The following is a 16,629-nucleotide window of genomic DNA, read 5'->3' as shown; positions in this document are numbered from 1 at the left end:
TATTTATTTATTTAAGTTTGGCTGCGTTGGGTCTTCGTTGCTGCACACGGGCTTTCTCTAGTTGCGGTGAGCCGGGGCTACTCTTCATTGCACTGCGCAGGTTTCTCATTGCGGTGGCTTCTCTTGTTGCAGAGCACGGGCTCTAGAGCGCAGGCTCAGTAGTTGTGGTGCACGGGCTTAGTTGCTCCGCTGCATGTGGGATCTTCCCAGACCAGGGCTCGAGCCTGTGTCCCCTGCATTGGCAGGCGGATTCTTAACCACTGCGCCACCGGGGAAGTCCCTCATTCTCTTTAAAAGCAATATAGGATTTCTTGTGAGGCAACTGACATTAACTTTTTTCATTAAAAAAATTAAGGTATAACTTATATACAGCGAATTTTACCCTTTTTAGTATACGGTTCTGCAAGTTTTGACTAACACATATCTTCCTTTGTCATTTTGATAGATACTGCCAAATAGCCCTTTTGAGAAAGTTGTGTAGGTATGTGTATCTGCTTTTCTACAGTCTTGTCAATTCAGATGTGTCATCAAACTTTTTGATCTTTATCCATCTGTAGGTGAAAGTGGTATTGCATTATCATTTAAAATTTTATTTCTCTTATTATGACGAAGCTTATCATTTGTATAAGATTCATTTAGCTGTCCTTTCCTGGGAATGATCCAAACCTTTTCTTTTTTGGTCCATTTTTCTACAGTGGGTTGTTCTTCTTATTCATATCAAGTAAGGACTCTTGATATATTAAGAAATTAGTCCTTGTTTGGTATATAAATTACAAAAATTTGGGGAACGATGTTCACAGAAACATCACATAAGAACTGCACCCCCCCCACACACACACACACAACAAACACTTAAACCTTTGTCAACCACTGGGAGCACACTGTATATACAAAATTCTACTCCAGGAGAACTAAACTTCCAAAATTAGGTTTTGGCTTAGGAGATTGTCATGCTTTGCAAAGGAATCAGAGATGTATTGTCTAGAAACAAAAATAAAATGCACGTGTCTGTGCAATTAACTGTATAGTCTTTGAACAATCTACAAGGATTAAGGGTAAATTTTAAAAAATATATTTATTTATTTATTTGGCTGTGCCAAATAGTTGAGGCACTCAAGATCTTCGTTGCAGCATGCGTGCGGGATCTAGTTCCCTGACCAGGGATTGAAACCGGGCCCCTTACATTGGGAGCACAGAGACTTAGCCACTGGACCACCAGGGAAGTCCCAAGAGTAAATGTTTTATTATCTATAATATAACTGACCTGGGTCTCTCTAATTAATACATGAGAATATCCATCAGTTAATTTCAAGCACATGGAAAAATATAAAGTCACTTCTGGGTGCTTCCTGCCATACCTTTCCAAAAATATTACATTATACTAAAATGAAGAATACATTCACAGTTGCAGTGATCTAATCTCCAAACTGCACACGTAATATTCATTAGAGATCTCTATATTTCAGGATATAATGGAGAAAGAGGTGGGATGTAAGAAAATTAAAAATTACTTTATTTTCACATGGCATGGAGAAATAAAATGTGTTATTTGGCCCCCAATACTGCAGAAGACAGCTTGTGAACTAAAAATGAGGGCACAGAAAACTTTACTTGATTTATAAATTTATAGAATGTTTAGGAGAGAACCTCCAGGAAGAGGGAGATGGAAATAGGGAGAGAAGAGTGACTCAATACGCCTTCTTACATATGGAATGATGGACATAAGGGTATAATTAAGTCATCCATTATGAGCTTGTATAAGGTTAGTACAAAGGTCACTGCCTTTGATTTTTTTTTTTTTTTTAGAGCAGAGAAAGATGTATTGCAGGGCCATGCAAGGAGATGGGTGGCTCATGCCCCAAAATACCCTGAACTCCCTGAAAGGTTTCAGCAAAGAATTTTTTTTTAACACCTTTATTGGAATATAATTGCTTTACAATGGTGTGTTAGTTTCTGCTTTATAACAAAGTGAATTAGTTATACATATACATATGTCCCCATATCTCTTCCCTCTTGTGTCTCCCTCCCACCCTCCCTATCCCACCCCTCTAGGTGGTCACAAAGCACCAAGCTGATCTCCCTGTGCTATGTGGCTGCTTCCCACTAGCTATCTATTTTACATTTGGTAGTGTATATATGTCCATGCCACTCTCTCACTTTGTCCCAGCTTACCCTTCCCCCTCCCCATGTCCTCAAGTCCGTTCTCTACGTCTGCGTCTATGTCTTTATTACTGTCCTGCCCCTAGGTTCTTCAGAACCTTTTTTTTTTTAGATTCCATATGTATGTGTTAGCATACGGTATTTGTTTTTCTCTTTCTGACTTCACTCTGTATGACAGACTCTAGGTCCATCTACTGCCTTTGATTTTAATTTGCGTATTGATATTGAACATTTTGTGTACTCTGTCATTATATATGACTTTTTTCAAACATGGATAATTGGTAGAAGTCATACATATTGGCAGCCTTTTAATTCTTTCTCTTTCACACCAATCCTTTTGTGTAACCAGCTCACTGAACAAGCAGGACTTGAACTTTGTGACCATAGAAGCAACTTATTTTTATTTCCTACTCTCTTTTTAAAGCTCTCTGTGGGAGGGAAGCCCTTGCCTTCCCCTCTGGGTGGAGATTCCAGCACTCGCATCACATTCTGCTCACTTTCAGGTAATAAGAATCCTTATGGTGGCTTTAAGTCCCAAACACAACCTCAACCTAGTAATTAAAGCTTATCCCTTACTTCAGCCGCGGCCTGTTGCAGGTGAGAGTCTGTGATCCAGGAAAGGTGAGAGGGGGAAACAGTTTCTCTTGCTCACGTGCCTCTCCCTAGCTAGACGCTGTCTGTGAGGAGCCAGGAGCCAGGAGCCAGGAGCAGGCATGGGAGCAAGGAGCGAAGTGAGTGGTAAGAAAGTACCTACTGGTAGATACTGGCTGGCTTCCCTTCTCCGGGCCTAGTGATGCCCACTCTCATGGGCAGTTTTCTAGGTCCTTCATGCATTCTGCTCCTGGGCCTTCACTGACCCATCCTGTGACCTGAGAAGCGCCCTTTCTTTTGGTTGGTTGCACCTGCTCTCTTCTTGGCACTGCTCCTGCTTTCTACCTATGTCCCCTCACACCACAAAGCTGCCCTCGAGGGCAGGACCCACTGAAATGACATCTGGACAGCAGGAGAGGTCCTGCTCATGCTGTGGGTGTGGGCAGCCCCTGTGTCACCTTTAGCTTTCTCAGTCATGGGCCCCTGTAAGCAACCCTGTTTGGAGTGGGTCTCCAGGGCATCCTACTGAAGCTCCCTTACCTTTGAGGGGAAGGTTTCAAAGCTCCCTCCAGAGGAACCCTCCTCACAAAGTTCTTCCTCTCTCCTCTCTCAAGACGGTAGGGCCTCAGTGTGGGTTCCTTGTCTAACCTGTTCTTGGCACCTGCTTTGAAGTTCCCACATGGCCTCACACCTCACTTTGGAATCTGAAATCTATCAAAACTGGGTGCATGAGTCAAACCTCCCAGTTACACATATTGTCATGTTGTTTTCTCTTTTTCTTCTGAAGGAAACTCCTTTTACTTGTAGAGTTATTGCTAGCAAAACTTTTCCCCTGCCAGAGGGCATCACTCAAATTGGTGAAATGGCCTTTATTATCTCATGTCCCTGGGAAGCCCCTCAACTGTCTTTGTCTCTTTATTTAGGTCACCTGTTTTTGATTAGGCAACATATGCACATGGTATAAAATTCTAAAGGCACAAAAGGGAAGAGCGTGAAAAGCAGGTTTCTCCTCAACCCTGATCACTTGGATTCCTCATCCCTCCCTCCAAAAGTAACAACTATTTTGAGATCTGGAGTATGTTTCCAGAAGTGTCGATACAGACACAAGTATATATGTCTATGAAACCTTTTGCTTATAAAGGTAGCATGTAACACAATTTTTTGTACTCTGTTCTTTCCACTTAATATATATTGTAGATCATTACATACCAGCACATATAAAGCTATCTCTTTCTTTGTAATGTCTACATTAAATTTCAAGGGGTATAACATAATTTGCTTCACCAGTTCCATAGTTATAAAGATTCAGGTTTATCTTTGTTGACTGATTTAAATAACCCATTTACGTAATGGTTTGAGCGTGGGCTCTGGAACCAGGCTGTCTGTATTCACATTTCAGCTCAACCACTTACTTTCTGTGTGGCGCGAGGCATTCTACTTAACCTCTCTGTGCTTCACTTGCTGCATCTCTAAAATGGGTGTAAAAATATTTACCTCGTAGAGTTGTGACATTAAATGAGTTAATACATGTAAAGAGCTTACAACCATGCTTAGCACACTAAGCACTTAATATACGTTAGTGTTCATTCTTACTGGATAAAATTGCTCTGTGCCCTCCTGCTGTTCCTAAGCCTGGTCTCGATCGGTAGAGGGAGGGAGCTGTTGTCTCTCCCCTGTGGTGTTGCGGGGAGGGACTGTGATTCAGACGTGCTGTCTGGTACTTGCTGATCTCAGGGGGGCCTGGGTGCTCTTTGCTGCTCTGTTTTCACAGATCAAGTCTGGGGTCTAGGACTTGTGACCTGGTTCTCTCAGCTAGCTGAGGCCTTCTGGCACTTCCTGGGCCAATCACCTTCCCTCTTGGCCCTAAAACCCATCTGAGGTCTGGCTGCTTCTCCAGTTTAGCCCAGTCCAGGCAGTTTGCTCTGTGTTCTCTCAATTCAGAGCCATGGCTTTCTTTTTCTTTTCTTTTTTTTTTTTAAATTCTATTTATTTATTTTTACTGTGTTGGGTCTTCGTTTCTGTAAGAGGGCTTTTTCTCCAGTTGCGGAGAGCGGGGGGCCACTCTTCATCGCGGTGCGCGGGCCTCTCACTATCGCGGCCTCTCTTGTTGCGGAGCACAGGCCCCAGACGCGCAGGCTCAGTAATTGTGGCTCACGGGCCTAGTTGCTCCGCGGCATGTGGGATCTTCCCAGACCAGGGCTTGAACCTGTGTCCCCTGCATTGGCAGGCAGATTCTCAACCACTGTGCCACCAGGGAAGCCCAGAGCCATGGCTTTCTTACTTTGGTGATCCCCTCTGACAAGCTTCACTCTCAGCTTTTGTCAGGAGTCTTCAATAAGTTTCTGGGCAGGAGCCTTCTTTGTCTTTTGTGTTATGCTGTAATCTAATGAATGCACCTCTCCAAATTCTCCATCCTCTCTTGGTTGGCTAAAGGTTGTCCTGTAGTACTTTCTTCCAGAAAGGAACAACAGTTCACCCTTGAACAACATGGGTTCAAACTGAGAGTTCACTCACACGTGGATTTTTTTCAGTAAATATGTTGGAAAATTTTTTGGAGATTTGTGACAAATTGTACAAGCTCACAGATGAATTGTGTAGCCTAGAAATATCAAAAAAAATTAAGAAAAAGTTAGGTATGTCATGAATGCATAAAGTATTATGTAGATACTAGTCCATTTTATCATTTACTAGAAAAAAAATAAATCTATTATAAAAAGTTAACATTTATCAAAACTTATGCAAATAAACACTGCGCCATTCACAGCTGAGTGAAATGTAAACAAAAGTAAAGATACGGTATTAAGGCATAATTGCATAAAATCAACTGTGGTACATACTGTACCGCTGTAATAATGTCGTAGCCACCTCCTGTTGCTATCGTGCTGAGCTCACACAAGATGCCGGGTGACACATTTTCTCCGCATGAGCAGTTGGTGGCTCCAGTAAATTGCACGTCGTAGTAAAAAGTGATCTCTTGCGGATCTCGCATATTTTTCTTCGTGTTTACTTCAGTACTGCAACCTTGAATAACACATGGGATCCACATGAAGTGCCACTACTGATGCTGGAAGTGCTCCCAAGAAACAGAGAAAAGGCATGACGTTACAAGAAAAAGTTAAATTGCTTGATATGTACCGTAGATTGAGGTCTGCAGCGGTGGTTGCAGCCATTTCAAGATAAATGAACCCAGCGTAAGGGCTATTTAAACAAGAAAAGGAAACTCGTGAAGCCGCTGTCGCTGCAGCTACACCAGCAGGGGCGAAAACCTTGCACTTTTTTGCGAAATACCTTTTTATCTGGCATTGAAGATGTTTTATGTGGTGCACGATTGCTATAAGAAAGGCATACCTATAGACTCTAATATAATTCAAGGAAAAGCAAGGTCATGCTCTGACATCTTAAAGCAAAAGGAAGGTGAAGAATCTAAAGCTGGAGAATTTAATGCCAGCAAAGGATGGTTTGATAATTTTAGAAAGAGGTTTGGCTTTCAAAACATCAAGATAACAAGAGAAGCAGCTTCTGCTGACCGAGTGGCATCAGACAGGTTCCCAGACACCATTAAGAAAACCACTGATGAGAAAGGGTATCTGCCTGTACAGGTTTTTAATGCAGATGAAAGTGCCCTATTCTGGAAAAAAAAAAAAAAATGCCATGAAGGGCATTTATTAGTAAGGAAGAGAAGCAAGCACCAGGATTTAAGGCTGGAAGGGATAGGCTAACTCTACTGTTTTGTGCAAATGCAGTTGGGTTTATGATCAGGACTGCCTTTATCTATAAATCTGCTTTCCCCCAAGCCTTGAAGGGAAAAGATAAACACCAGCTGCCAGTCTTTTGGTTGTACAAGAAGGCCTGGACAATAAGAACCCTTTTTCTGGATTGGTTCCATCAAAGTCAGGAAGCACCTTTCCAGTAAGACTTTTAAAGTTCTTTTGATATTGGACAATGTCCCTGGCCACCCAGAACCCCATGAGTTCAACACCAAAGGTGAGGTGTTTGAGTGGTTTACTTGCCCCCAAACACAACATCTCTAATTTAGCTTGTAGGTCGGGGATCATAAAGACCTTTAAGGCTCATTACACACAATACTCTTTGGAAAGGATTGTCAACCCTATGGAAGAGAACCCCAGTAGAGAGAACATCATGAATGTCTGGTAGGATTACACCATGAAGATGCCATCATTGTTAGAGAAAAAGCTGTGAAAGCCCTCAAGCCCCAAATAATAAATTCCTGCTGGAGAAAACTGTGTCCAGATGCCGTGTGTGACTTCACTGGATTTATGACAGAGCCAATCAAGGGAATCAAGAAAGAGATGTGGATACGGCAAAAAAGATTGGGGGAGGGAGTGAAGGGTTTCGGGATATAGGTCTTGGAGAAATTTAAGATCTAATAGACATCATACCAGACGAATTAACAGAAGATGACTTGATGGATATGAGTTCTTCGGAACCGGTGCCAGACGATGAGGAAGACGATGTAGAAGAAGGAGTGCCAGAAAACAAATGGGCGTTAGACAATCTGGCAGAAGGATTTTGATTATTCAAGACTGCTTTTGACTTCTTTTATGACATGGACCCTTCTATGATATGGGCACTGAAACTAAAGCAAATGCTGGAAGAATGATTGGTACCGTATAGAAACATTTTAAGAGAAATGAAGAAGGAAAAAGTCAGGCAGAAATCATGATGTCTTTCTGTAAAGTTACACTGAATATGTCTGTCTCTCCTGCTGCCCCTTCCATCTCCTCCACCTCTTGCACCTCTGTCACCCCTGAGACAGCAAGTCCAACTCCTCCTCTTCCTCCTCTTCCTCAGGCTGCTCAACATGAAGATGGCAAGAATGAAGACCTTGGACTTCCCTGGTGGCACAGTGGTTAAGAATCTGCCTGCCAATGCAGGGGACATAGGTTCGAGCCCTGGTCCGGGAAGATCCCACATGCCGCGGAGCAACTAAGCCTGTGCACCACAACTACTGAGCCTGCACTCTAGAGCCTGCGAGCCACAACTCCTGAGCCCTTACGCCACAACTACTGAAGCCCGCACGCCTAGAGCCCATGCTCCGCAACAAGAGAAGCAGCCACCTCAATGAGAAGCCTGCGCACCGCAACGAAGAGTAGCCCCCGATCACCACAACTAGAGAAAGCCTGCGTGCAGCAATGAAGAACACAGCCAAAATAAAATTAATTAATTAATTTTTTAAAAAAGAAAAAAGAATGAAGACCTTTATGATGATCCACTTTCACTTAATGAATAGTAAACAGTCATCATGCTGTACAGTTAATAAACTTACCTGCTGTGTATGTATGTGAGTGTGTTTGTGTGAAAATCTAATAATTGTATGGCAAGAACTGTATGAGACATTTTTGCGTCATCATCATCATCATCACCTAAGTATTCATTGTGTAGAACACTGTGTGCAAGACTTGGATTGAAGTGGAGATCCTATCCCTACCTAGGCATAAGGTGAGTGATATTTAATATAAACTTAATAATGTGTTAGTTTTCTTACTGTTTTATAACTTTAAAAGAATTACATTACAGTATAGTGCACCTCTCTTGTAATTGGAAAAACAGTATCAACCTATCATCGCAGTGTTTTGTATCATGCAAAACAATATTGATGTAGACACTGACAGACAATTCATCTTGTAAACATGATGTAAACTTACAGCATTGATAAATACAGTACAGTACTGTAGATATATTTTCTCTTCCTTTTTTTTTTCTAAATTGTGGTATAGTTGCTTCACAATGTTGTGCTAGTTTCTGTTGTACAGCAAAGTGAATCAGCCATATGTATACACGTATCCCCTCCTTTCTGGATTTCCCTCCCATCAAGGTCACCGCAGAGCATCGAGTAGAGTTCCCCATGCTATACAGCAGGCTCTTACTAGTTATCTATTCCATACATAGCAGTGTATACATGTCAGTCCCAGTCTCCCAATTCATCCCACCCCCCTTCCCCCGCTTGGGGTCCATACGTTTGTTCTCTATGTCAGTGTCTCTAGTTCTGCTTTGCAGATAGGTTCATCTGTACCATTTTTCTAGATTCCACATATATGCGTTAATATATGATATTTGTTTTTCTCTTTCTGACTTACTTCACTCTGTCTCTAGGTGCATCCATGTCTCTACAAATGACCCAATTTCATTCCTTTTAATGGCTGAGTAATATTCCACTGTGTATATGAACCACATCTTCTTTACCCGTTCATCTTTCAATGGACATTTAGGTTGCTTCCATGTCCTGGCTATTGTAAATAGTGCTGTAATAAACATTGGGGTGCATGTGTCTTTTTGAATTATGGTTTTCTCAGGGTCTTCCTTATGTTTTTAGTAATAACATTTTCTTTTCTCTAACTTACTTTTTTGTAAGAATACAGCATATAATACATATAACATACAAAATATATGTTAATCAACTTTGTTATCAGTAAGGCTTCTGGTCAACAGTAGGCTATTTGTAGTTAAGTTTGGGGGGATTCAAAAGTTATATGCAGATTTTTGACTGCACATGGGTCAGTGCCCCAAACCCCTGTGTTATTCAAGGGACAGTTGTATATTCCCTGACTTTTGGCATGCTTGACAATATTTGTCTGTTGCGTTTATATTAAATATGCTGAGTATGAAAATCTTGGATCCCACTCCTTTCTTTATAAGGATTGCCTCACTGTGTTCTATTGTTGAATGTGACTATGGAGAAGTCTAATGCTCATCTGAAACTTTTTCCCTTTAAAGATTAGTTGATAATTTTGCATGAATGCTCAAAGTATTTTTTTTCTTTATCATTAAAGACCAGTAACTTTATTGGGGCATATTCTTGTTGACAATTCAAAATGTTCATTTTCGTTTGTGTTGCTTTTTTTCTCAAGCCTTTCTTCTGTGTTCTTTAAAGGTTTTCAAGAGTTCATTGTTAGTTTCTTTGTTGCTCTTATTGTTATCCTCAATGATGGCAAATGCCTTTTCCCTGCTTTTTTCCTGATTTCTTCCAATTGATTTAAAAAATTAACTTTTGTGCAATATTTTATCTATGAAATTATAAAGTATATATAAGGCATAAGGACTAATCAAACAAAGATTTGACCGCTAACATTTGGGTTAGAAGTACACCAACTTAAACTGACAAGTCAATTCTAAAATTTATCTGGAGGGCTTCCCTGGTGACACAGTGGTTAAGAATCTGCCTGCCAATGCAGGGCACACGGATTCAAGCCCTGGTGTGGGAAGAGCCCACATGCCGCGGAGCAACTAAGCCCGTGCGCCACAACTACTGAGCCTGCGCTCTAGAGCCCGTGAGCCACAACTAGTGAGCCCGCGTGCCACAACTACTGAAGCCCATGCGCCTAGAGCCCGTGCTCTGCAACAAGAGAAGCCACCGTAATGAGAAGCCCATGCGCTGCAACGAAGAGTAGCCCCCGCTCACTGCAGCTAGAGAAAGCCCACGTGCAACAACGAAGACCCAACACAGCCAAAAATAAATAAATAAAATAAATAAATAAAATTTATTTTTAAAAAAATTAAAAAAAATAAAATTTATCTGGAAATTCTAAGAATCTAGAGAAATCTTGAAGGTGGTGACCTTGAAGAAGTAGAATAAAGATGAAGGACTTAGACTTCTAAGCATTAGATTTCTTATGAAGTTAAAATAATTAAGAGAGCATGGTGTAGGTACTAGGAGAGACAAATAGATCAAGGAAAAGAAGTCCAGAGATAGACCCACGCATGTACAGTTCCATGATTTGTTATAAATTTAATTCGGAGGAAAAGATGTTATTTTGAATAATGGTGCTAGGCAAATTGGCTGCCCACATAGGAAAAAAAATGAACCTTGACCCCCATCTCCCTTCATAAACCAACATTAATTTGAGGTGGATCGTAGAACTGAATGTGAAAGTTAAAACAATAAATCTTAAAAAGAACATGGGAGAATATCTTTTATGATTTTGCTGCAGGCAATGATCTCTTAAACAGGTTGCAAAAAGCACTACATATAAAATAAAATATTGACAAGTTGGTCCTAATTAAAATTAAGAATTTTTCATCAAAAGACATCAATGGAGTGAAAAGGCAAGATACAGACTGGGAGAAGAATATTTGTAGACATATATCTAACAAACGACTCCTACCCAGAATATACAAATAACTCCTTCATATTAATAAGAAAAAGACAACCTGATAAAAAATGGGCAAAGACTTGAATGGGTACTTCACAAGAAGTAAGCACGTGAAAAGTTTCTAAATTTGAGTCATCAGGGAAATGTAAATTAAAATTACAATGAGGTGCTTCTACCAGAATGGCAAAAATTAAAAAACTAACAATATCAAGTAGAGGCTAGGATGTGGAGGATGTATTCCTGGTTTAAATTAGTACAGCCACTTTGGAAAATGTTTTAATTATTCAAAGCTAAATATACATGTACTTTATGACCTAGAAATTCCACTCCTTTGTATATTCCCAATAGAAATGAATGTTTATATCCCCCCAAAAGACAAGTACAAGAGTGTTCATAGCAGCTCTTTGCGTAATAGATAAAAACTGGAAACAGTTTAAATATTAATGGATAAATAGCCTCACATTCATGTAATGAGATACTATGTAACATTGCAAATGGATGAACTACTACTATTCACAACCATGTGGATGAAACTCATAGACACAATGTAAAGTGAAAGACTGTATAAGAGTACCTACTGTATGTTTTCATTTGTAGAACATTCAACACTAGACAAAACTAGTTGATGGTTGATGATAGTGGTGAAAACAACAATTACCTTTGACTGGGAAGGGCAGGGAGGAGCCTTCCAGGATGTTGGTAGTGTTCCATAGCTCTTCAGAATGGTGGTTGCATGGGTATGGTTACTTTTTAAAACTTCATCAAGCTATACATCTAAGACTTTACTATATATAAATTCTACCTCAAAGAAACAAATGTTAATGCTAACTCATTTGTTAGCTTCAGTCGTCTGGTCATTTTCTCCTTGAACCCTTGTATCTCTGCTTTGAGTGTTTGTTATATACAGGTTATTTTTTTCTAGAGGTTATTTTTTCTTTAGTTCCTCGAGTTTATGGAGATTTGTTTGGTTATGATTTTCACTGGCTTTGTGGCAAGATTTTTCTGCTGTTATTCTTTATCTGCTAGTCATTTTCCCCTCTTGATTTCCTTCTTTTTTCTTGTATTTTTGTAAAGAGCTGTGCTGTTCCCCTTTTGATTATTTCCCACCTTTAGTAAGGGCACTTTTTCCTGCAGGGCTGATACACTACCCATTTCCAAAGGACAGCATCCATATTGTATTCTCTCCAGGGGGCGCCGTTCACACAGAATATGATATGAATAGTGTCTTCTGAGACACCTCTGCTGAGACGACCTATCTGCTGAAATTCTTGTGGCAAAGGGACCAGAGGAGAGTGCCAAACCTCTCCCCGAGCCCCCATGATATCAGCGGGGTTTGTATGTGTGCTTGTGTGAGCTGGTCTAGCCTTTCCTCCTCTTCAGAGGAGAAGGTTAGCAACTGCAGGGCAGCTTATTACTGACAGCCATTCCTCTACCTGACATCACCATGGTGGGTCTGTAACCTTCTTTCCTCACCTGCTGTCCCTGCCCTCTGTGGTCTCCAAAAGGGTCCGAGGAAACTTCAACAGCTGACCTGCAGCAGTTCTTGTTCTAAGCAAGTATTGTTGGTTTTGCACCTCAGGAATCCACTTATGTTTGAGCTGAGTTCTGCCAGCTCTGCAGTATGCAGTTTCCCTGCCTGGATCTCTTTTCTCAGGTTGGATTATCACCATAGAAAACAGCCTTCCTTCATATATATTAAGGTTCATGGTGAAAGCGGCTTAGCCATTTCATCAAAGATGAAGTTTCTTATTCTCCTTATTGCTTTCAGGTGATTTAAAATATTTTGCTGTCACAAACAGTGCTGCCATGTATGTAATTCAGTTTGTATATATGCAAGTGTATCTGTAGAACAAAGCTCTAAGATTGGAATTTGGGTTAAAAGGGTATGTGCATTTATCATTTGAACATTACCTAGCGGTTGTACCAACTTATACTCCCATCAGTAAGCATGCCCATTTCCCCGGATCCTTGTCAACACCATGGACTATCATACATTTTGGTCTATGCCATTCTAGGAGGTACAAAATGGAGTCTCAGTATATTCTGAAATAACATTTTCTCTTTTTGTTTATTTAAGAATCACTTGTCTTAGTGTTACCTTTGTACTTCCTTTTCTACAAACTGTCTATCCATTTTATTAGCCCATTTTCCTATTGGGTGTTGGTCTTATTGATTTGCAGGAACTCTTTATATTAAGGAAATAAGCCCTTTGTGATACGAGGTGCAAATATTTCCCCCAATTTGTCATTTGTCTTTGGATTTTGCTTAGAGTAACCGTTGCTTTATTGATTTTTTTTATTCACAAAGCTGCAGTTATGGATCTCTTCTTTGATGACTTATGGCGTTTTTACATCCTGAGAAATGATCTTCAGTGTAATGTAAGGTGAATCCTTTTGTGGTCGCCACCCATGGTGAAACAGGGCTTAGAAACATGGTGAAATAGGGTCAACATCATGCAGTATGGCTTAAAGATCAGATTTTATTGAAGAAACCTACAAGCCAGGGGTCAGCAAGAAGAGATGAGGTGAGCAGTCCTCTATCTTCTCATCATCCTGTGGCGAGACATACCAGAGCCTGGGTAATCAGCTAGACACAGAGCAGGTTTGAATTTCAGGGGAAGGATCCCTCATCCTCCCCGCAGTGCTCTTCCTTCTTACTGTGCAAGCATCTTGTTTGTGGGGGGGATAATGAGACTACTGGGCACCAAGAAGTCTAGATTTGGTATTTAGGATTATGACTATCCACAGGGATTATTTAGGAAAGCTAGCTGCCCAAAACTTGGAGACTTTGGGGCCAGCAGGAAGTTGTATAATAAACATTGAGAAGGATAATTATGCTGATATTTCCTAATTTTTTATAGCCAGGGGGTCAAAAGATTTCATTTAAACTGATAAGTCAGATAAAGCAGTATAACACACTAAATAGCACAAAGGAAAACCCTAAGACTGATTCTAAAATTGGGCCAAGTTTTTGGTTTCAATGATAAAATCCATACTCACTAGTTTAGGCAGAAAGGGATTTATTAAGTAGCTCATCTAAGCATTGGAAAGGCTGGAAGAAACGGGCTTTAGGCTAACGTTCTAGCACCAACTCTTAGAACTACATTGCAGAACTAGCCTGGTGAGATAGCTGCGGCCACTTGTCCTCAGCCATGCCCAGGAAGGCACTTCCTCGAAACCACGAGCTGCTGCCTCCAGCTGCAGAAATGTCCTCCCCAGCACAGAATGCTCTTCCCCCAGATAGCTGTGTGGTTCCCTCCCTTGGGCAGCCCCCAGTTGGCTTCTACTCCTGGGTTTGAAGTTTGCAGATTAAATTTGGCCCTGGGCCCCGAGAGCCTTAATAATGGCCTTGGGCATGGAGACTCAGTATAAATCTGTTTGTGTCCTCTGCTTTCATCTTTCATTACCCATTGCTGCTCACATGCCCCAGGGATAAATCCCGGCTTCAGTACTCTTCTTCTTTTGAAACAACTGGGTGGTTTCTTTCCCCAGGAACTAAGAGAACCATTTTCTGAAGGGAGAAGAGTGGCTTCCACCTAGTTGTGCACAGAGTAGACATGGATCAAGTGCAAATTCCATCTCAGAATCAAAAGGGAGATGTTAAGAGTATCTTGTGCTGGACTCTCTGTAATTGCCTTTAGGGAATTAATACATTTGAAGGCTAGTGTCCACAGTAGGCATTTGAAATCATTTATTATTTTATAGATTCAAAATTTTTTTGACATGTGGGACAGCCTTTTGATACCAGTCAGGTCAAAAAGTGGGTCCCCAGTTCATTGGTGATGTCATTCCATTTCACACAGACTCCCTGGTGTGTTCTTCCTTTCCGAGTCTGCACACCACATTCATGCACTCTATGGGGAGATTATTTTTAGTCATCAAATTCCTTGACAAGCTGGTGATGAATTTCTGCTAGAAAAAAATTTTTTTTGCATTAAAAATATCAAATCACAGCATGAATTTCATCTGGGAACCACATGTCTAGGAAAGTAATTATTTCAAACCCAAGGGCATAACCGACCACAGCTAAAATGGATCCAGTTTATGGTTCTGCCATACTTGCTCATAAAGCATTGTACTCCCAACAAAATCACAGTGCTACACACTGGGTACTGGCCACTAGCCTTGTAACTTTCTTCTTTACTGACTTGGATATTTGAGACCTGAACTTCAAGGGAGTTTGTAGTCTCTGGAAATGGAGAACAGGGACCAGCTAAAATGATCAACTTTGAGGGATTCTGAGAGCATGACATGCATACGCAAGAAAACAGTACTACAGAAAGTTCTCGAAAATCTGCTACCTGTATTAATATTGACTGTGGTTCTGAGAGGAAATTTGATTGTAAGTTCCTTCTAGGAAAGGAAGGAGTGTATCCCTAGCACATACCTGCTTGGTAGGTGCTTTGATGATGAATGGAAATAAAACCTTGACTTCATGAAGGAAAACAGCAGTGTCTCCTGTAGCTGCCATTCAATAAATAATCATCGAATGAGGGGCAGTGAAGGGTAATTATACCCCTTAAGGGGTAATTCAGCTAAACTTTGCATCTGTGCTTGTGCACAACCATGTGGGTAAGGGTAAGCTTCCTCAGAAAGACATTTTCCCAGTGGAAAAAGACTTAGAACTGAATTAGAAGATTTGGGTCTTGATCCTGAGACTTGCTATCTATTTGACCTTGAGTACCTCACCATATGTCTCTGAGACTCAGTGTGTTCTATATAAATCATTTATGAAAATATAATGGGCGTGGGGACGAGTGCATTCATTCGGGAGAACAATCCACCCTTACCATGAGGAGTCGGGTGAGAGTAATCCTTATGGCCCTGTAATCCCCTAGAGTAGCTCACCTCTGTGTATAAGGGCAGCTTTATGAGGATGTTCATTGCATATAGAGAGTGTGCAGCAACCTAGTATCCATCTCTAGGGGAATGGGTAAATAAAATATGAAGGATTTTTATCACAAAATACTCTGCAGCAACTGGAAGTGATGAATTAGAGATACAGAGAGCAACATGGATCTTTAAACATGGCCTTGAGCAAATGAATAAGACATAACAGTATCATAGAACGATTCCATGTTGGCTAATTAGAATCACATTCATGGAAAATAACCCATGTATTTATCAGAGATACATACCCATCGACATATTTCAAACATGTCAGAAAGATACCTTTGGAGTAGGGATTGGGAAAAATAACAGTATAAGAGAGGGGCCTTATCCAAAACCAATGATGAGTATATGGCTTAATCATTTCCAGCCTAATTAGAAACATAGCAAAAAATGCCATTCTTTACCCCATAGTTGGAATTGTTCCACTCACCCTGCTTGCTATCATGGTGTCTCTTTTTTTTTTTAATTGTTCTTTAGGAGCCCATGGCTTTTCCTAAACTCTGTTCAGTGATATCACGGATAATGCTTAGAGTTTAGGTATAGTTTGCAAATATCCCTTTGTTCCTTAGATTTTCCTAGTCAAATTAAGTATTAGATGTGAATATAAAGTAATGAGTTTTTAAACTTGATCCAAATGAATGTTATTTCTTCCAAGTACTCATAGATTCCACCAGTTCTGCCAATGCTTGAAACATTTTTGGAACTTTGTGTGTGTGTGTGTGTGTGTGTGTGTGTGTATGTTTGTGTGTGCATGCATGCACAGTCATTTAAGGATCAGCCGAACTTTATATTATTTAAAAGCCTGGCCTTAGTTACCTGGTCACTGTCTACCTCTCCAAGCTCATCTCCTTCCAGTCTCCCCACCTTGCCCACAG

Source organism: Balaenoptera acutorostrata, chromosome 12, assembly GCF_949987535.1.
Source record: "Balaenoptera acutorostrata chromosome 12, mBalAcu1.1, whole genome shotgun sequence".
Classification (NCBI taxonomy): Eukaryota; Metazoa; Chordata; class Mammalia; order Artiodactyla; family Balaenopteridae; genus Balaenoptera; species Balaenoptera acutorostrata.
The sequence above is the reverse complement of the archived record's forward strand: the minus strand, read 5'-3'. Positions refer to the sequence as shown.